This window comes from Cavia porcellus, unplaced genomic scaffold (assembly GCF_034190915.1).
Source record: "Cavia porcellus strain 051 isolate PalLab524CR breed Dunkin Hartley unplaced genomic scaffold, mCavPor4.1 scaffold_31, whole genome shotgun sequence".
Classification (NCBI taxonomy): domain Eukaryota; kingdom Metazoa; phylum Chordata; class Mammalia; order Rodentia; family Caviidae; genus Cavia; species Cavia porcellus.
In genome coordinates this window covers 29150836-29172608 of record NW_026947514.1, presented here as the reverse complement: position 1 = coordinate 29172608, position 21773 = coordinate 29150836, and the positions used below count along the sequence as shown (strand labels likewise).

The 21773-nt window shown below is 44.5% G+C and overlaps 1 protein-coding gene and 1 non-coding gene across 7 annotated transcripts in view; one reads left to right on the top strand and one right to left on the bottom strand.

Annotated features, from left to right (window-relative positions):
• Positions 1-21773, bottom strand: part of Dpf3 (double PHD fingers 3) — a 287741-nt gene that overhangs the window by 221784 nt on the left and 44184 nt on the right. The window lies entirely within an intron of this gene.
• On the top strand, positions 4900-5036 carry LOC111757622 (small nucleolar RNA SNORA2/SNORA34 family). Its single transcript, XR_002791924.1, has one exon. It is a non-coding gene; the product is annotated as a small nucleolar RNA SNORA2/SNORA34 family (small nucleolar RNA).

Here is a 21773-nt window from a genome sequence, read left to right as displayed (position 1 = left end):
ATAAAATCCCAAATGGTTTATTTGCCATGAGAATAAAAAAAAATCAATAAGAATAGGAGACTAGGAATTGAGCTAACAACACTTTACCTTCATTTCAAAGACATCTCACCTGGACCACCGTCTCATCCTTATCCCTGGTGAGACAACAGACCATGATTATTAGCCCCATTTTACAGAAACAGTAATCGATGCATGGAGCATTACTGCATATTCCAGGAATACTGGTCTCTGAAGACCTCTAAGAGTTGCATCTAAAAGGGTCAGGCATATAGCAAGACACACAGAACTCAGGCCTCCACATACCAGCCTGGAGCCCAAAGGGTTGAGCATGGGCTCAACCTATTTCTGTGCAAATTTTACAGAGACCCTTTTAACTAAGCCAAACCCACCAGTCAAAGGACTATACCCACCGGTATATAACTCATGGGTAAATTTGGCCCAAAGCAGTAGGTGAAACCCTAGGTCACCAGGACAGGAGAAAGAATAGCGCAGGTTCTGCTACCTAGGACTTCATACCTCATGGGTTTTTAATGGCTTGAGGCATGAATGAGCAGCAAGAGTCCCACATCATGATCGCCATTCTCAGGTGTCTTTTCTTGGCCAGCAAATGCCAGGAAACTTAGATTCTAGCTTCTAGATCACTCTCTGCTCCCAAAGAGCTGCATGAATTGTAAGAAAAGAAAGAAACAGGTGCTCCACAAGGGGGGTCTCATTAAAGCTTTTGGGGCCCAGCCTAGGCTTTAGGCCTTGGCAGAGCTCATCCTAGGTGATGGCTTTGGATAAGGCACAGCTTCTCAGAACATTCTCCACGGACATTGTCTGTGGGTTCTCCCACCATAGGCAATACCACCTGTCCCCTCTTGCAAGCTCTCATCCTACCAGGGAGCCACAGGATGCTACTATGGTTCTCCAGTGCCACAAAAGCTTTCCCCTTGGGCCCTCTCCTGTGAAGCAAGAGAGCATCTGTCCCTCCTCCCTGATCATTCCTATCGCAGGCTACAGCACCTCTAATCAAAACACTCTCCTTTTACTTGGAGATCCATGGGGCACCTTTTGGGGGAGGCAGGAGAAGGGGATAAAGAAGCAAAAAGTCAAGGTGGGGCCTGGTACTTTTAATCATTTCCCACCATGCTTTGGAAACAGCCTCCAAACCCTGCACAGGTTTAGCAAGAAAACTGCCTTCCAGGAATGGGGAATACGAGAGAGCTGAACAGATGTGGGGAGTTTAAACCCCACCCTGCAGGAGACAGTATTTTGGAAAGACTACACACAACTAGGGAAGAAGAATCTGGACCCAGCTTCAGAAAATAGCTTCTTCCTCTCCTGTCTGTCCCCTTTCCGAGCCCTGACTTGAAGCAAGTGGCTACGCCAACCCAAAGCCAGCAGCGTGAATAATGCATGAAGCCAGCTCCGGGCCTCCCGTGCAAGGGGACCCTGCAGGATACACAGATGGCCTTTTCACTGCACAGGCCACAGCTCTGCCGTGGAGGGCTGAGATTCCAACACAGCCTCTGTGCTCCTCCATAACCACACAAGTGAAAGCAGAGCACCACAAGAAAGTCTGAGATGTGGAGAAAGGGCTCAGGGTGAACAGGGAAGTGCCAGCCATTGAGGAGCAGACCCCCATAGCTGGAGTGATTTGTTAGACCTTTTCTCATGAGTTAATTTGCTTCCAGCGGATTCCATTAGTGACCTAACAGACCTAGGAACTGGAAGAGGGCCTGAGAAGAGCTGCTGAATCAGCAGACAGAAGGGGCAACAGGGAAGACCAGACGTCTTGCACCCCGCCCTTTGCCCAGAGTTTCTATTTGAAGAGCTTAGAACAACTATTTGCTAAGCTCTTGTTAAGCAGCACCTCTGCACCACATATAGAGAAGAGACATGTGAACCTTGACCGCCACATATAAATGACGAACTAGAAACAGGCACAATACAGGGAAAGAATTCCCACCTAAAAAACTCTGTCTTCCCAATGGCAGGAAGGAAGCAAAAATCAAAGTTGCAAACCTGACCCTGTGAGCAACTAGGAATCTGAGTGGGGTGCCATAAGGAACTTTCTCAGAGTTTCCTTGACCAATTCTGCAGAATAAGGAAATAAGGATGCCGTTCCCACCCTTGCCACTCTTATGACATAAGACATGTTACATGCTAAGGACTGTGCAGCGAGTTTGGTATGTTGGTGTCACTTGCTCCTCACAGCACCCTCCATGGTAGGTAAAACTGTATGAGAAAGAGAAGTCACACAGCAAAGTGTGGGTGCCAGGGGAAAGAGAGTGGTAAACAGATATAACTAAGGCACGATTTTCCCTCCATGAGTTGACCATCCACCTACCTTGTGTAAAAACTAAATTGCTTGAGTTGCCCTTTCAGTCCTAAAATACTTTTGAGCATAAAAGTATTTCTGACAGCATTTGCACTCATCCTGTATTTATTCTATGTGGATCTGTGCCTCGGGAGGTAGTTGAAATGATAGATTTAGGGTGATATTTCTATTCTCATCCTTTTGCTGTTTATGTTGCTTGAATTTTTAGAAACAAACACACATTGTGTCTATAAAATAAAGACATTTTGGGGCCGGAGATTTAGCTCAGCGATACAAACACCTGTCTGGCAAGTACAAGGTCATGAGTTCAATCCCCAATGCCATAATAATAATAATAATAATAATAATACAAAATAAAGATATTTAAGGCAGCTAACCAATACTATGAATATATATTCACACATACAATTACACAGATATGTATTTTTATAATGGGTATTTGATAATAAGAATTATTGTTAACTCAGATGAGACATGACAGTATCTTTTTAAAGAATCTTTATTTTCATAGCTACATGCTGAAATATTTACAGACAAAATAACATGTGAGATTTATTTCAAAATAATCCCAGTGTGGGAAGGTAGGGGTGGGCTATAGATGAAACTAGATGAGCCATGAATTGCTAATTTTTGAAGCTAGAGGAAAGGTATATGGTATGTTTGAAATTTCCCATATTACACAGTTTAGAAAAGGAACCCCCTTCAAGGTCATGTGGATGCACCATTTCCCCAAAGCTGAGCTAAGCACCCAATTGGCAGCCTCCGCACCTAGGCTTTCATGGTCCCTTGCTTCCTCGTCCCTTTGACTAGCTCAGTTCAGTTTCATTTGCTCCCTAGAACTTCCCCTCACACCATAACTCACCCTAAACTTTTCAGAACTACACAGCATGTCTGTTGGCATATTTTGGTGGCCAGGCCATTCCTAGTCTACCTTACATATCCTAGCCCAGGAGAGATGGCATGGCCCAAGCAATCTCCCGCATCCCTCTGTTCAAGTCAGCAGCCATCAGGCTTTGCTCGGAAGACACAACTGTTTTGACTGCTGGATTGGGGGCAGGATGGGCGAGACAGTTCACTCATTCCCTCAACCAAATCTTGCAAGTCACTCATTTTGTGGCAGGCATGGAGCCAGAAGTGGGGGAGCCGGTGATGAACAAGACAAAATTGGCTCCTTGGAAATTTCCATGCTAGAGAACAAAATGCTATAAATGTCATCTTCCCAGCCCTCCGAGATTCAAGTTCAGGGAACACTCTCCATGACACCCCTCAATCACCTGGGAGCTTGTCCAAATTAGGGCATTCCAACCCAAAAGACATAAACTGATGTCACAAGCTAAAATATTACCCATACCCATCCCAAATCTAGTTCCCCATGTCATGGGACACAAAGACCAAAACAATGGAAACCCAACACCAAAGCAATGGCACAGACAAAGGACACCTAGGCCTGGTCAATCCAGGCCACCATGTGCCAGATTATGTCAGAGTTTACACAGCTTTTGCTGTCACTTCCACAAAATTTCCCACCCATTTTTTCCATTTGCTTTAATTATACTTTCTTAAAAATTTTATATTTAGTATTATAAAGTTTATTATACAAAACAATGGTGCATTGTAATTTTGTTCTTTTAATTGTTTTGTTATGTACATGCACATCTCTAAATAATATATTTTTAACTGTGTATGTTTTTTTTGTTGTTGTTGTTTTACTTTTGAGGGTTTCTTTCTTTTTTTATTAACTTTCTATTAGTATGTATTTGTGATGTATAATAATCACACCCCTCTTGGGGAAACAGTACATGCACGTATTGTATCTTGATCCTTTTTACTCTCCCTTTCTCTTCCCACCTTACTCTCTCTCCAGATCTCCTTCCTGTCTCCATAAAACCTATTTCCCTCTTGCCTACCACCTGTTCTATTTTGCTCTTTAAATCATTTATATTTGGGTTTCTCACATTAGAGAAACCATGCGCTATTTAACCTTCCATATCTGATGTATTTCACTTAACTTTCTGACTTTCCAGTTTTCTACTTTACCATCCTCCAGGGAGGGTGGATTGACCTTCCCTAAACTGTGCTTTGTCCTTCACCTCTCTCTCCCCACTTCTTCTCTCTGCTTCCTTCTATTTCTATCTGTGTATCTGCAACCTATCGTTCATCCATTCATCTATCTCCCTTCCTCCTCCCTCCTTCTGGCTCTCTCCTTTTGAATAGATATGTTTATTTTCTCAGGATTATTGTTTATATGACTACAATTATAAAAACCCTATTCAGAGCTAAGATATGTAGTATTCTGTGATTTCATTTCCTCCCCTGGGTAACTTGTGTTCTCTGGAATTACTTGTCACATTTAATCCATTTGCTTAGTGTTATCTGTACTTAACACTAATTCAAACTCCCAACTCTCCTCAAGTCATACATATACTCTCTCAGCATACTGGTACATATTTCCCACCAATTTTTGAAGATGAATTAGGAAAATTAGCAATTTCCCTACCAGGAAAACTTACACAACTCTCATAATATAACCAGTCACCTCAATGTAAATGCTTGATCACAATACTTTCAATTTTTCTCTGGCCCTGAGTCAAGGCCAGCAGCTTCCTGACACTGTTGGTTTCAAGCAGGAGCCTAAAGAGATATCTTTCTATGGCCTGCTGGTCATTTCAGAACTTGGGCAGTGAAATGGTCAATTCATTAGAAAGAAACAGCTTGAAGCAACTCTGCCTTGGTGAGCAGCTGTGAGTGTGACAGGCTGCAGTGGCCCAGGACAGGAACCACCAACATTTACTGGGACCCACGCCATGCTGGCACCTGGAGCGCCAGGAAAACAAGCAACCCCTGCCCCCTGCCTGTTTTGTTTTGTTGAACTTCAATATACATGAAAGTATGGACAACTATCTTGAAGAGAATGAGACTCTGTGACAGCCATTAGTGACTTCCCTATTGTCTGTTTGTAAGACCTAAAACGCCTTCCTCATTCTGGTCAGATCAGTTTTATACTACGTTGTTTTGTATGAATTCTCTGTATGTGAAGACATGGACAACTATTTGGAAGAAAACAAGAGACAATATGATAGTTAAGAACTCAGGTCATCTAGCTTTGAAATTTATATCTCTTACATTGCTTTCTTATGTCCTGTTTTGTGCAGTTTTACCCCCTTTAAAATAAAAATAAAAATAATTTTAAAAAAAAAACAAATTTTCTTATTTATCCCAGTAATAAAAATAGAATGACATAAAGAGATTTTAATATATTCATCAAGATATAGGATCTGCTCTATATGAGTTATGGATTTACCGTTGCTCTTGTGAAAATGTGTACTTTGTACACTTTTGCCTAGACCATAAGCTCCAAGAAAGCAAACCATTTCAGTTCCACTATTATAACAGATCTTCAGCAACTAGCAAAACGCTAGCATGAAGTTGCCACATGGTTGGCTAGCATACAATTGGTGCTAGCAAAAATTTCCTAAATTGATATCCTTAAAGTATTTTAAGAAATATTTTTAATTAAAGCTTAGTGGCACAGGTACAGAGTTGGTTCTCTATGCCTCTAGAACAACCAGTTTGCATCCAAGTCCCAATGAGAGCCACTGAACAATATTCTAATCTCCCTAGCTCAAGACTGATAGCTGGGTATGGTGGTGCATGCCTGTAATTCTAGCATTCAGGAGGCTGAGGCAGGAGGATCCTCAAGTTTGAGGCAGCCTGGGCTATAAGGTGAATTGAAGGCCAGCCCAAGCTACACAGTGAAACCCTGTTTCAAAAACACTGAGCAAGGACAGGCCCAATAACACACTTGCCCACTGGACATTTCCCCATAGATACTGGATCAGCCCCCACACGCCTGCTGCATCCACAGTCCTCATCATCTCAGCAGTCCACCAGTTCATCTGCCCTTATTCAGGCCACTCTGCATCTAGTCCCTTCCCTCAAGGAGCCCTAGCAGGTGGAAGTGACCCACACAGCCTCTGTGCATCTAAGGTCACCAAGATAAGTGCTTTGCTAGGCACTCTGAAGCCAGAAGAGCAGGTTGCTAGTTATGCCTGTACAAGGTTCAGGCCTTGAAGGATGAGTAGAAACCAGAAGAGTTCATCAGGTAGATGCATGGGGGTCAGGGGAAGAAGTCCTGGCAGAGGGCATCACAGAAGCCAAGGTCTAGTGGTGGGAAGCTCATGGTCAAGCTTGAATCAAGCTCAGAGTCCAGGGAGAGGTAGGGGTATAGGAGGCTGGATTAAAATGTCAGATGAGGGAATCTGGCATCCTCCTCTGAGAAGTCCCCCCTGGTGTCCCCTGGGAGAACTGATTCCTCTCTCCCTGCTTGCATATTTGCACACCTTTGCACACTCTCCCCAGAGTGCACTCCCAGCTCAGGGCTGTGGCACAGAGTTTTGACTGATCCCTGTGCTGAGAACATTTCTCTCTCAGATCTGCAAAGGCCACTCCCACCCACCTATCTCCTTCCCATCTCTGAGCTCTGCTCAATCACCTTCTCAGGGAAGCATCTCTGAGCACCCTCTACAAGAGGACAAATCCACACACAACTGCCTCTTCTCCAGTTTTATTTCCCTCCATACATTTATACTCCAATGCATGGGACCATTGTTCACCTACCCCATTAAAGCATGAATTCCATGACAGACTTTGTTTTATGGATTGCTGTATCCTCAGCACCTACAGTGCTTGGCACACAGTGGGATCTCAATAAATAATTGATGGGTGAATGAATAAAAGGTACCTGTAATGCTTGAGAAATTTGTGTTGTTTATTTCTGTCCCCTCCTACAAGATTAAAAATTAATGTGAGAGCAAAGATTGCACTTTCCAGCACCTCGCACAGCACTGAACAAAGTTGGCAGTAAATACTTGGATGGATGGATGGATGGATGGATGGATGGATGGATGGATGGACTGATGGATGACTGGGGGGGAGGGTTATATGTATGATAGTAGGGCCATTGAAGGTATAAAATAAATTGTGCAAAACTCTGCCTGGGGAAGAGACACTGCAAGCTTAAAACTCAAACAGGAAGTTCCTGCCAGTGTCCTCATATGTCATACCATGACCTTAACAAAAGGTGAACAGAGTTGGGGACAGAGTCCAGAGACACAGCCAAAGTTAAATCATGCAACTCAGGACTAGATAGACGCAGAGGTGATGGGACAGAGGAGCCAAAGATGACTCTAAGATTTTTGTTTGCATGATAGGAAAATGAGTAGCTTTTAGGGTACAGGTTTGAGAGGGGACATCCAGGCAGTAGGATAGTCAGGGAAAGCGAGGAAGGTTGAATCCCAAGCATTGGTTGAATCCAGGGGATCTTACTCATTTACTTTGTTGAGCCTGGCCATGTGGCTGGCATTTGCTAGGTGCAAAAGACCAAGGCTGCAGTGCCCAAGACAGGCCAGCCCTGTGCTCTCCTGAATCTTAATTCCAAAAGGAAAGGCAGACAAAACACAGATAACAAACACATACAAATAATTTCCAATAGATCACAGACCGGGGGAAAATAAAACAGGATCATAGGAACATGATGCAGGGACAACACCATTAGACGTGGTAGGCAAGGAAGGCCCTTCAAAAGAGGTAGTTTTTGCTACAGTGAGATAGCGGATAAAGATGATAAGGAAGTTCCCACTTCAGGGCTTCGATTTTCTTGAACAAGTCTTGGACAGAATCATCTGCTGAGCGAGAGGAGATGAGAAGGGTCCTCAGGTAAATGGAAAACATTGGGATATCTGCCACAGAGAAGAAACTGTGGGGTGAGGGGAGACTATACTGGGGCTCCACACATAGCCTGGAAACCATACGTGTGTTAGGGACTCGATCCATACAGAGCATATGCATATTTTACAAATATTATATATTGATGAAGAGCTCTACGTCCCCGAAGCTAAAGAGAAACCAGCGCTAATGCCCTAGTACTGATCTGGAATCTCTATTCCTACTTGGTATGAGACAGGCTTGCTGGAGTGTTTATTTGATTTTAATTAAGTGTGATGGGCTGTGCAGGTTTTCATTATTTGGTTTGACCAGGTACGGTCCCACCTCCGCCCCTGCCTGCAGACCCTCATCACTTCAGTCTGTATTTCAGCTACAGCCTCCCCACTCGAGTCACCCTGCAAATGAATCACGCCCCCAATATTGATCATGCTCTGCTTTAAATAACTCTCCTGTACCTTCAAGGTCCGCACCAAACTTTGCCCACAGGTACTTATAACCACACCCTTTTTTATTAGCACTCCCCAGATTGGCTGGTGTTTTTTCCTTTTTGCACCCAAGCTCATTTGGATGGACAGACGCATGTTTGGGCCTTGGCATCACTTCTGCCAGCAGAGAGGTCCCAAGGAAACTGCTTAAACTTGAAGTTTCCTCAATTATGGAAATACTTTTAGCTTGGTGTGGTGGTACACACCTATAAAACCATAATACCAGCTACACGGAGGCTGAGGCAGGGATTGCAAGTTTAAGCCCAGCCTGGGCAATTTAGCAAGACCCTCACTCAACATAAGAAGGGATGAGATGTAAGTAAGTGATAGAGCACTTGGTAGCTGGTCTGAAGCCCTGGGTTCAATTCCAAGTTAGGGGAGGGGGACTTACAGTATTCTCATCTATAAAACAATAGTTAATACTTCCTGCTTCCTAGCATTTCTGGGAGTTTATTTGGTTTTTTTTTTTTTTGTTTTTTCTGTACCAAGAATCAAACTCACAACCTCATACTTGCCAGGCAGGCCCTTATGCCACTTAGCTAAATCCCTGGCCCCAACTTCTGGGAGTATTAAATAAATTAAGGTAAATAGTACCCTAGACATACCTGTTGTGTGATGTACAGGTGTTCAAATGATGGGAGCTGGAGAAAGTATGGTTATTACTTGGCTTTATTTTTCTCTCATTCTTGGGACAAAATACCTAACCTCTGAAGTTAAAGCGGGGCAGGTTTATCTCGCCAATTGTACATAATTGGCTGGCTACCAAGCAGGTGGTACATGGCAGAGGGGCAATCATTCATGGTGGTAGAAGACAGCAAAAGCAACAATGGAGGCTTAATGGTCTTTCTGCCCCTCCCCTTTTTTTTTTTTTTTTTTTTTTTTTTTTTTTTTTTTGGGTACCAGGAATTGAACTCATGACTTCACACTTGCCAGGCAGGCGCTTATGCCACCAAGCTAAATCCCCAGCCCATCTGCCCCTTTTATATTCTATCCAAGAGATCAGGGTGCTGCCAGTGCTACCAGTGGACTGATCCAGCAATTACTCACCATTAATCCCACATGCTTAATTCCATCAAGGTACCATCAATCAGTCACACAGTGCAGACTCAGCCACCTCCCAAAAAGGCCCATCTAAAAAACTGCATGAGGCATTGGGGGGACACCTAGACCCAAACTGTAACATACTATTGAAGGATGTTATAGGATGGGGGCATAGTTCCAGGATGGAGTTTGTGCTTAGTGTATAAATCCCTGAGTTTAATCCTAGCAACCTCTACCCCTACCAAAAAAGGGGGTGCTGTATATGGAACCTTATTTAAAAAGTCCATTTACATCTTATAGTTTTACAGTCTCAATTTACATTAGTATCTGACATATGCCTGGTTCTTCAATCACACAGAAAGCTTCTGGAGAGCAGAAATTACATCCTATACTTCTTAGCATCTGCCACCAGTGCAAAGCGCAGAGCCAGAGAAAGTAAGTAGTTCTGGGCAGTGTATTGCACAGAGAGATGGGTGCTCTCTTCAGAAGAAAGTCTTCCTCTCATCTGCTCCCTGACTTTGGCTCAGTCAGTCAAGACCCCCTGAACCTGACATCCTCTATGTAGTCAACCGTAGAAACTGATTTCTCCTTTTCTTCCCTGAAATTCCGTGACACTCAGTGAACCACCACTGGATCCTGTACTGTGTTGGTGTTTCTGGACTCGGGGGGCAAACAGAACTAAAGGAGGTTGAACACATGGGCATCTTGCCTCTGCTGGGTCTTGTATAAGTGGATTCCCTTCTTGCCAGACCTTGAGGCCACCAGACTACACCAGGAGGCCCCTCCATGAAGAGGAAGTAGAGAACTGCATGACCAAATGCAGATTCTTCAGCCACTAGGGCACAAAAAAGCTTTTCATAGGAGTTTTTTTTAATTCTTTTTTTTTTTTTTCTTTTTCCTTTTTATCGGTACCAGGGATTGAACTCACAACTGCTTGCTTGCAAGGCAGGCGCTTATGCCGCTGAGCTTAATCCCCAGCCCCTTTTTCATAGGAGTTTTGCCTTCTGTGGCTTCATGTTGCAAAACACTGGAGAAAAAATTGCTCAATCCCTCTGTGATGTGAACAGAAGACAGAGCTCACAAAAAGACCCCAACCCCAAGCCCAGCTGCACTTCTGTTGGGCACAAGGGCTATCTCAGACCTTGCTAGGTTTCTGTTGTTGCATCCAGACAGTGAGCAAGGCTACCAGGCATTCCCTACATCTACCATGCCCTGCACCACACCGCCTAGGAGCTAGACTGTTGTAGACAGAGAAGCCAGAACTTTCTCCCCTTCTATCACCAGCTGGGAGGGGTAGTCTGAAAGCTTCTCTGTTTCTTCCACCTATTCTCTTCCCAGGTATTCATTCCCTGGACATAAAAACAGGAACAGCACCGAGCAAAGTCTGAGGAAATGAAAAGACGCCCCAACTTATGACTGTTGAAGTTGGTGAAGGATATGTGGGGGCTCTTTGCACCACTGTCCCACCTATTTCTGTATAGGTTCATATTTTCCATAGTAAGAAGCCATTATAATCACAATCATAACAACAGAAAAACCACTGGATTAAAGGGGGATGTGAAGAAAGAGGGGATGGTCCTCCTTCAGTGCCCCCAGGAGAGTTGTTTGAGGACCATATTGGGTACCAAAATCTCCCTTACATAAAATGGTGCAGTGTTTACTCTGACCTATTCATTTCCTCCTGCATATTTAGATGGTCTCTAGTTTACTTATAGTACCTAGCACAATGTAAGTGCTGTGTAAATAGTTGTCACACCATACTATCTAGAAAATAATGACAAAGAAAGTCTGCATGTGTTCAGTATAAATACTTCCTTCCAAATATTTTCTCTCCACAGTTGGTTGCATCCCTAGATGCAAACTCGGGGTATATGAAGGGCAAGCTGTGCTTGGAGTCAAGCATCTGGCCTTGAGCTCTCTCCTCCCACCAACTCTGACACTTGCTGTCAACTAGGATACCCACGTTCCTGAGCCCCAGTCTCCCCAAGAGCCTTACTGTGCAGTTCAAAGAGACCACGTGAGCCTCAAAAGAACTCAGTGCCCTTGTAGCCTGCATATGGAGAGAGCATCCTTACATTTGTTACTGTGTCTGCAGAGCCCAAGGAAACGTGCTCAAAGTTTTCAGGGCATTAACAATCAGACTTCACTGCTTCACGGTCATGCAGCTTAATTCAGGGGTCCCAGGTGAAGCCCAGAAATCCCATTGGTCTGTGAAGTGCCCCCTCTCCACTCTATGAGAACTCAAAAGAGACAACTGGAAAAGGCAGCAGAGATGCCAGAGAGGGCAGACTGCTCAACCACGCTTGGGAAGAAAGGAAGTCACACCACAGCAGCAAATGTTTCCAAGGCGGAGAAGGTGGTGTCAGTTTAGTGGCATCACCAAGCAGGGCTGGGAAGGACAGAAGGAAGGGACATGGTAAAAGGGACAGCTCCAGTGCTAAAACTTTGTCTGGTTAATAGATTTGTCCTTTCCTCTCTCTCTCCCTCTCTCTCTCTCTCACTCTGTCTCTCTCTGTCTCTGTGTGTGGGGGGGGGGGTGTATGCGCATGTGCGCGCATGTGCATACTTATATCTCATTTAACCCAGAAATGCCTCCCCCAAACTGGCTCATCCTGTCCTTCCCAGGCTCTATTGCTACATCCCCTGTAGCCAGGGGGGAATTTTTAGAATATGAACTGGATCCAGTCACTTTGCAACTTAAAATCCCCATAGCTATGTAATGCTTTTAGTGCTTTTACACAATCCTTAAAGTGACCCAGCAAGGCCCTGCAAGTTCTGGCCTCACCTGGCCTCCCTGGCCATGTCACGAGCCAGGCTTCCTCCTCTCTGGCACCACAGTGACAATGGCCGTCCTTAGGTCCCCCACAGACCACAAGACATCTGTACTTGCTCTTCCCTCTGCCTGACATGAAATATTTCCTCTCAAAGGAAGCCTTCTCTCAGCACTCTAGACCTAAACAGTTTCCCTTATAATTCTTTCTTATATCTTCCTAAACTTTTTGACATAACACAGACCCCACTTTTATTTATATTTTTGTGGGATCATGTGATTAATGCTTCTCTCCTGAAACAAACCATAAACTCCACAAAAATAAGATCCACGTTGGCTTTGCTTCCCATTGTGTTCACAGGACCACAACACCTGGTACACTGTCTATGCCCAGTCATTTCCCCATGTGTCGTGCTCCGGAAAAATATATGGATGAAGAAAAGTGGGACACAAGCCATAGAAGTCTGTGACTCACTTGGCAGGCCAGCGTGAGATATACACTTTCTCCTTGTCAACTGAAAATCTTCTTGATTATCCCAAGGATGGTTGTCACTGGACACCCCCAAGATCTCATGCTCTGTTGCATCAAGCATCTTCTGGGACCTGTGCTCAGAGAGCCATGAGAAAATGGCTTACCTCTTGGGAATGAGGGGACTAAAGAAGGCCAGAAGAGGGAAAGACAGTCCCGACTTTCTCAGTGCCCTTCCTTTTCTGTCTCTGAAAATGCAGCTTTGTCCCTCACTATCAGACTCAGAGAGAGAGGCGGGCAGAGAAGGTCACAGACAGCAATGATCTTCTTCCCTCCATCTGGAGCCACCGAGACAGGGAGCTCAGGTTATCTTTGAGCTCATTCTTTCCCTGGACGTGAGTGGGGGTAGGGCAGGCAGAAAGATTTAGAACAGTTGATTCAGAAAACAGGGTGTCTTTCTGCTCTCTTATCTGACACATGCCCATTCAAGGGATGTAAAACAAGCTGAGGTTTAGATTCTCAGACCAGGCTATTGAGTCCATCAATTACACCACGCAGAGAAAACTTTGGACAGTTAAAAATAACAGAGGGGTCTGGTGTTTGGAAGATCTGGAGTTTGGAATGCCAGCCTGTCAAGCACAGAGCCCAGCCTACCAGAACTGTATTCCAAGAATTCGCACACGCACCCAAGCCCGTGAGGGAGGGTTATGGGTGAGCAAGGTGCCCAGGCTGTCACCTACCACCCTGACAATGAAGTGTAGCTGAAAGAAAACACTCTTCTACCTGGGAAAGAAGAGCAGAGCTCACTGGTGTGGGAGCATTCATCCCCCATGGAGGAGGAGGTGGCCATGCATGAAAGCAGGACCAGGAGTCCAGTGAGGGAACAGTGCCACTTCTCTTCATGGGCTTTGTGCCTGTGCCTGTGCCTGTAAAGGGTGGCATCTCTAAAACCCCTACTTTTCAGAAGGACCCAACATCAGCACCAATTAAATATTGTATAAACCTGGCATGGTTGTGCATGCTTGTAAATCCTAGCATGCCGGGAGGCTGAAGCAGGAGGATTGCAAGTTCAAGTCTGGCCTGTGCAATATAGTGATTTAGTGAGACCCTGTCTCAAAATAGACAACAAATACATGGAAGTTCTGGGGATAAAGCTCAATGCAAAGATCCCTAGATTCAATCCCCAGTACCAAAATACAAAAAGAGAAAAACTCAAAGTGTTCAGATTCCTGTTTGTCTCTGTATACTAGAAAATATCACCTTCCCAGAATAAGGAATTTGAAAAATTGTTTTAAAATAAAGAAATAGGGCTGGGGATTTAGCTCAGAGGCATAAGCACCTGCCTGGTAAGTGCAAGGTCGTGAGTTCAATCTCCAATACCAAAAAAAAAAAAAATCTAAAATAAAGAAATAAATAGTGTATAGTAATCATCTCCAAGATCAAGCATTCAGTAGGTGAATCTTTGTCAAAGTCTCTTCCAGAACAAATGTTCTGGGTTAAAAAAAAATTAATAATAGTGCCATATTATTAAATTTCTGAAACATATAAAATATATTAAATTATATTATATAAAATTATATTATAAAAATAAAACATTAAATTTTGAAACATGTAAGTAAGGCCATATTATATATTTCTAGAAGTTCTTCAGAAATTGAAGCCAGGAGTGGTGGCACACTCCTGTAATTCCAGCACTTGGAAGACTGAGGCAGGAAGATCTTTCCAGAGCTATGAGAGTCAACACGGTATGTGCCTCCCTACATTAGATTTGTATGCTGTATTTTATTCATATCATGTCTGGATTATTATCACTGTTAAAGGAAAAGGATGGTGATTAACACAAGAGGGAAAAAAGACATTGAGAACCCCCATTTGGAAGGGATCTGCCCCTATTTCTGCCTTGCATAGCAAACCCACCACCATGGCTGGACTGGGCTTCCTCGGACCTGCAGGACCGATGGTTCACACCAGCATAGGTCCTGTGGTATTTCTCCCTCACTCTTGTCCCCTCAGTAAGGTGCCCAGGAAAGTACTAAAACATATAATAAAGGAAACCAACGGCCACAATTCAGCTTAACCGCTCAGGGACAGGGAGCCATAGGAGGTGACCAATCCTCCTTACCAGAGGACACAGGAACACAACCCAACAAACCATCCTCCTCTTGGCCTCTCTGGTGCCCCTTCCCCACTCCCAAGGTGCTGACTACTTATCAGGAATTGGCTGCCAAACAGGGCCCTAGGAAAAGTTCCCACTTTTACTCGTGCAATGGACAAACACATTCTCCCCCTGACCCCATCTAGCCACTTTCTGCTGCCCTCCTCACGGTCCTTCCAACTCAGCCACTCTTCACCTAGAAAAGATGGGGGTCCTTTAAGGAGTCACACAAATGCTTTCCAACAATGCCTTACTTACCTCCCTTCTGCATCTAAAGTCCTCCACCTCACCCTCTATCTGCCCAGTCCTCAGAGCCCCATTCAGAGCCACCTCCACCCCACAGCCTTCTCATGCAACCACAGAATCTGGGTTCTCTATTCAGATTTCACAGACCCTTATGGCATGGAGCAGTCCCGTCCAGCAGTTGCTTGCCACCACGGAACTCTGGTTCTTCCCCCCAGAGGCACCCGCTACTGTGTGAATTATCTCCATTTCCTTATTCCTTCCCCCATTCCTATATTCATAAGATCCAATCGCCTTCCTTGGGAAGAAAACTGGGATAGTTTTCACTTCCTTTTTTGTGTCCCTTTAGTGCTTTTTGGCCAAAGTGCTGTCTGTAGAAGAAAGGAGAAAGATGTAAATGGGGAACAGAGGAAGGGGACAGAGGTCAGAAGGAAACTTAAGCTGAAAGTGCAAACTTTGGCGCCCAGCATTAAGGGGATTATTCCTCTATCTAGGACTCAGAAGGCCTTGGAGAAGCTTACTTCTAAGCTAAGAAATGAAATAAGAAACGGAAAGCCTAAGAAAAAATAAGAGCTATCAGTGGGCTTTTTCTTCCAGGAGGTTGTAAAATGCTACACTATAGAAGGGGAGGAGAGACGCCAGGAGATGGGTCTCAGAGAAAGACAGAGATGTTCTCCAGCGTTATGTCTTCAGCAGTTCATCTGGGTAGCAAAGGAGACAGGCACTGGGGGTGACATTGGGAAATCATAGAGACTGTTCCATCGATCAGAGCTTCTTTTGTTCTGTATTTCTCAGGAAACTGAACTCACTCCAGGCAGCTAAGGAGTGACAACAAATGATCACCAGAAGCAGGACCAGCACTAGTGGACTCTACCAGCTTGGAAAATCATAAACAACAAAATCAGAGATCTGTGGCCCCACGAGCAGCAGGAGGCAGCTAGGTCTCCAAAAACTTCCAAGCCAACCAGGCTCCATCCATCCCCAGAAACTGACTGGGACCTCCAGACCCTGAGGTGAGAAATAATGCCCACTGGTATGCCTGGACCAGGGGATGATGGGAGTTTTCCAAATGTCATAGAACTCTACAGGTCAGTATTCTTCCCCACCACCCTGTACATAACTGACCTAATATAGAATGGTCTAAACCTGTTTCCCATCCCCCAGAGATATATGTAATTAGATTAAATGAGGACAAAATATGTATAAGTATCTGTTATACTGGGATGGCTGCCCAGAAATGAAATGAGCACCAGGAACCGGACTGCCCTCTGTGCACCCTCTGTACTAAAGTATTGTGTGCTGGGATGGGGAGAAGAGTTACCTTTAAGAATAGGCATTGCGGAGCTGGGGATTTAGCTCAGCAGCATAAGCGCCTGCCTTGCAAGCAGGCAGTCTTGAGTTTGACCCCTGGTACCAATAAAAATGAAAAAGACAAAAAAAAAAAAAAAAAAAAAAAAAAAAAAAATAGGCATTGTGCAACATGACTTTTCTGGGTAGACAAACATTTTGTATGATTCTGCTCCTACATGACCAGCATTTCCTCTGGCCTTCTATACTGAAGGAGACCTAGAAGACCAGGATCTGGACTAAAACTTGACTCTGGAAATTCTTCTTCCTCTCAGGTCTTCATCTTCCTCCTGACTGGGAGCCAGGCCTTTTCAGAAAGGCATCTCCTTCCCAGTATCCCATGACACAGAATAAAATGGAGTAAGAAGACATATAAAAGTTATAATCATGCATCAATGCCTCTCCCAATAGGAGAGCTAAAGACACATGCACAACCCCAGGACATACTTTTGTTTGTTTGTTTGTTTCATTGTCCAGTGAAGCTTTCTGCATTGGCCATTGTTGGAACAGTGAGGCACAGTGAAAGTTACTATCCACCTAGACATCAGTGCTCCAAAATTATATATGTAGAGAGTCTACCCCCCAAAAAATGTATACATATTTCACGAAAAGAAAAATAGTATGATGTTTTTCAACAGACGGTGTTACCCTCATACAGGGGACCCTGGAGGATGCTGTGTATCACAGAAAACTGACTCTACTGCTGGCCCTTACAGGAGAAATTGAAAATGCGTGTGCAGTAATCTCGATGACCACAGTTACCCAAGCATTAGTTCACCAAACTAATAATGTCTAGAAGTTAATGGCCATCAGTTTGAGCACCTTTTGTAATTGTAGAAACCAAAGGTAACTTGTATAAATCTCATGATGTCTCAATAAATTTAGTATTAAAATATTTACACAAGTTTTTCTTTTCCTGAAGTGTGGATACATTTTTTTTGGCAGACTCTAATATATCTAAAAACCATGTCTGGACTACAGTCCCCTCAAAGCTGGATAGAACAATAGATGCCTCCCAGATTTCAATCTTGTGTTGAAGCTCTATAGGACTCATACCTGCTGTTCTGCTCTATGCTAAAAACAAACAAAAATAAAAGGATCGCAGATATAACTTCACAGAAGGCCGAGGATATGGCTCAGTGGCACAGCACTTGCCTGGCAAGCATGAGATACTGAATTCAATTCCGGGTACAAAAACAAAAACAAAAACTCCATGGGAGAGCACTTACCTACCACGCACAAGGTCCTGGGTTCAATACCTTGCACTGAAAAAGTAATTAAGTATGTAAAAATAAATGAATAAATATAAAAAACAATTTAAAAGTCGGCCAACATGAAAAGACCAAAGGAAATCCCATACGTAGCTGAACATGCAGACACCCAATAAAATAGAGTTGATTTATTAGTAGCTATTCACAAACCCAAACTTACTTAGTCCCCAAGAGAAAGCAAAATAAAGGTATTGTCTTCACTTCCCAAGAGGAAAGGGAAAAAGCTGTTTAGATCTACACCGACTCAATGGTCAAGGAACAAGGCCTGGAGAGATAGCACCCTGCCCCGCAGCTGCGCCTCTTTCAAACAGGCAAGTCCAAGCCTGCGTCTGTTTCTTGACACTTGAAACTGAAGAATCTTTGGAGAGGAATTCTGCTGCCTTTTCCAAGCTCTTTGCTACTAAGGAAGCAAATGAGAAACATGTTGACTCAAAAGGCAACTTCAGTGGGCAGACCTGTGTGCCTGCTTGCCGCCTTCCTTTCTTGACTATTCGTCACATACTTCCTAGGTCCTAGGGAGAGAAAGGCACAGGTGGCCACTATCCTTGCCTTCCAGAATTTTGTACCAGTAACCAAACACAACCAAGTGTTTCTATGCCTGAACTGTGCCTGGCACATGCCTGTAATCCCAACTCTCTGGGAGGCTGAGGCAGGAGGATCGTAAGTTTGAGCCTCATCTGGATAAATCAGTGATTTAGTGAGACCCTGTCTCAACACAATCAATAAAAGGGCTGGAGATGTAGCTCAGTGTGAAGGCTCTGGGTCTAATTCTCAGTGCTGGGGGGAAAAAGAACAAAACCATATTTCTATGCATAAGAAAAGAGTACAGGGGGCTGGGGATTTAGCTCATCAGCATAAGCGCCTGCCTTGTAAGCAGGCAGTCGTGAGTTCGATCCCCAGTACCAATAAAAAAAGAAAAAGACAAAAAATTTAAAAATAAAGAAAAGAGTACATGGGAGAAGAAATGTACCCAATACTACCTGAGAGCCAGCAGGCCTCACTGGGAAGCAGGCACGCGGACTGTCAAGGGTAAGCAAGCATCCTGTGCCTCTGGGGCAGACTGGGGCTAGAGGACAGTCAAGCTGCCTGCCCACAGGAGCCACAAGCAGTTTGGGGAGATGCAGGGAGAGGCTAAGAGGGGTTGCCATGAGCAGGGATATAAAGCATCCTTCCAGACTGCCTCTATCAAGTTTCTCCACCCCATCCTCACGATGAGGCCCTCCCTTGGGGCCCAACACCTGTGGGGCACCCACAGATGGATTCTTCTGAGGCTGTGAGCCCCCAAATCCATTTGCTGAGGTTCACACCTGGATGTATATTTTTCTGGGAAAGTGTTCCACACTTTCCCTAGGATTCTCCTGTAATTGCAAGAGGAGGTGAAGAAGAAATACTCAACATCCCACTGAGGAGCCTGCACACAGTCCGCAGCACAGAAACCATGTTTTCCGCTTGCTTCTGCACAGAGCTTCGTACCCGACACAGATGGGTTAGGAGGGCTTTCAGGACTGTCAGGGCTGAAGCAAGAAGAGCACTGTGTGTAGGGGTTAGTGTAAGGAGATGGCCAGAAACTACCATTTTCATCACCAAAACAAACATCTTGTGTATTGATGTGTCCAAGGCACTGGGCTAGACTCTAGGGCACTGCGAGGGTATCTTCCCAGCCTCCTGCTCCCAAAGCCAATACTACAAGTGGAAGTCCCTAAATGTAGAGACAAGTCACCCAGGGCAACTCACTGCAATCCCGATTGGGTTCAAACTTTAGTTGGCAGTTGCCTAGCAACGGATAACCCTGAAGACACATCACCAAACTGAGATGGCAGAAGGGCATATTGTGGACATGTTGCCTCTGAAAATTTATCCCCACACAAGACTACCTGCCAAGTCTCTCTGGGGCTGTCAGGAGAAACAGTGGACTTCGCAGCCCAAAGGAAGCCAGAGGGGTGAGCTGGAAAGGTGTCCAGATGGCTTTGTGCTTGACCACCACTGGGCAACAGGCATGAGAAGGAAAACAGGATGGAAGAAGCAGGCAGCGTCTGCAGAGAAGGCAGTAGGGGGCCTCTTCAATTCCTCATTCCGATCACACTGCCAAATGCTTTTCCAAGCAGCTCCCAGCAGTTCCCTAAAGATGTGCACAATGACATGAAGATTCGGCTAAACCCACACCCAGCCCTGCTCTAAAGTTGCCACAGTACAGCAGAACTCCTGTATGTAGCCTTCTCAGGAGGCTGAGGCAAGAGAATTCCTTGGACTCAGGAGTTCAAGACCAGCCTGGGAAATGTAACAAGACCTTATCTCTCACAATGATTAAAATCCACTGAACTATGTAGAGTGGGGTGGACAGCATGACAGACTTCAAACTACAGCTAAGAGTAAACCCCAGGGCTAGTTTTTAATCAACTCTCCAGAGAAGCTTTGGCAGTAGACAGCTCAACAAAGGCAAAGAAGCCTCTCTTTCTAAAACTCAGATTTTTTTTTTTTTAAAGGAAAAAACTGAGAAACTCCTTCCTCTAAGAATCAGGTGAGAACGAGTTTCCTAAGACAAAAAGTTTTCCTGTCCAAACAGTCACACAGGCCAATCCCGGGCCAGCAGGGAAGCTGGGAAGACTGGCTCCTTTGGAATCCATCATTTCTTCCCTGGAAAAGCCTCAAGGGCAGGAATGGGGCAAGTAAATATATCAGTCTGGAAGTGACTGGAGAAGAACAAACGCGGAAGTCAAACAACAACAAATAAGGCGGATATAAATCCAGATAAAATATTAAAATCATTAAATGGCTGCTGCTCCCTGAAGATTGGGAAAAATGAAGAGAGTTAATTAAAAGCAATCTCCATGCACTGCTGAGCCGGCCAGCCCTGATAAATCAACAGCTGGGGCTGCTGGGCAGGGCAGACAAGGGGCTTCGGGAGGGGGTGGGCTGCCAGGGGAGGGGTTTCTCCACAGAGAAGCCTGTGACAGAGGATTGAACGCAGTGATTTGAGTTTCATGTTTTGTTAAATATTTCATGACCACTGAATAAAGTTGTTCTTTAGAGAGGAAGAAAAGGATCAGATGGATGAACAGCGCAGATAAGGATGAAACAGTAGTATTGTGCATTAAATCCAAACATGCCCACTGAAGGCTATGATGTGGGCATCTCTGACAGTGCCCCCAAAGAGAGGCTTCTGGGGGTCTTCTCTCTGCTTGATCTGCAAAGGGAGATGAGCGTTTGTCTTCTAAAATCTATAAAACTTGGAGTGATGGAGGAAGGGGGACTGGAAAACAAGTGCCAATCTGGGACCAGAAATGGATGGGAAGAGATAGGAAATGTAAACAGAAAAGGTTTTCAAAAGTCTCACTAATCCAGGCCAGACTATTAACAGAAAACTAAAGGGCCAGCAAAAATGGTAGGAACGCTTTGCCTCCCCCAATCTTTTTTTTTTTTTTCACTCTTTACTTCCTTGCTTCCTCCTTTTTTTCTGCAGTCAGATAAAGTTTTTGTTTTTTATACTCAGCAAAAAACAACCCAGAAATTTGAGGCCAAGTCTGAGTGCAAAAAAGGAAAAAAAAAAAGCAGTGACTTTAGTAGTGTTGGAAGAGTGGGCCCTTCTTGATTCTAAGGGAAACCCTCAGCTCTTGCTGATGAAAATATAATCAAGAGAAATGATTGGGGGGAAAGTGTTTTTTCTCCTCCATAGAACTGGGATTGGAAGGGGAGTGTGTGCATGGGGAAACATAAGGAATTATGCATTTGGATATGCATTTTAATTAGGTGGACAGAAGCAGCCGCCTGTTAATTTTTCTTGCTTGTTTCCACTTAGCATTCATCACAGGCAGAACCACCATAGAGTGCTCCCACAATAATAGATGGTTCTGCATTGGCTAAGTCCTCAGGGAAAATAATTAGCAGGAGAGAATATATTCTCTCCACTCCCATTGCCCATCCACCCTGCCCTCCCCAGCCTCCAGC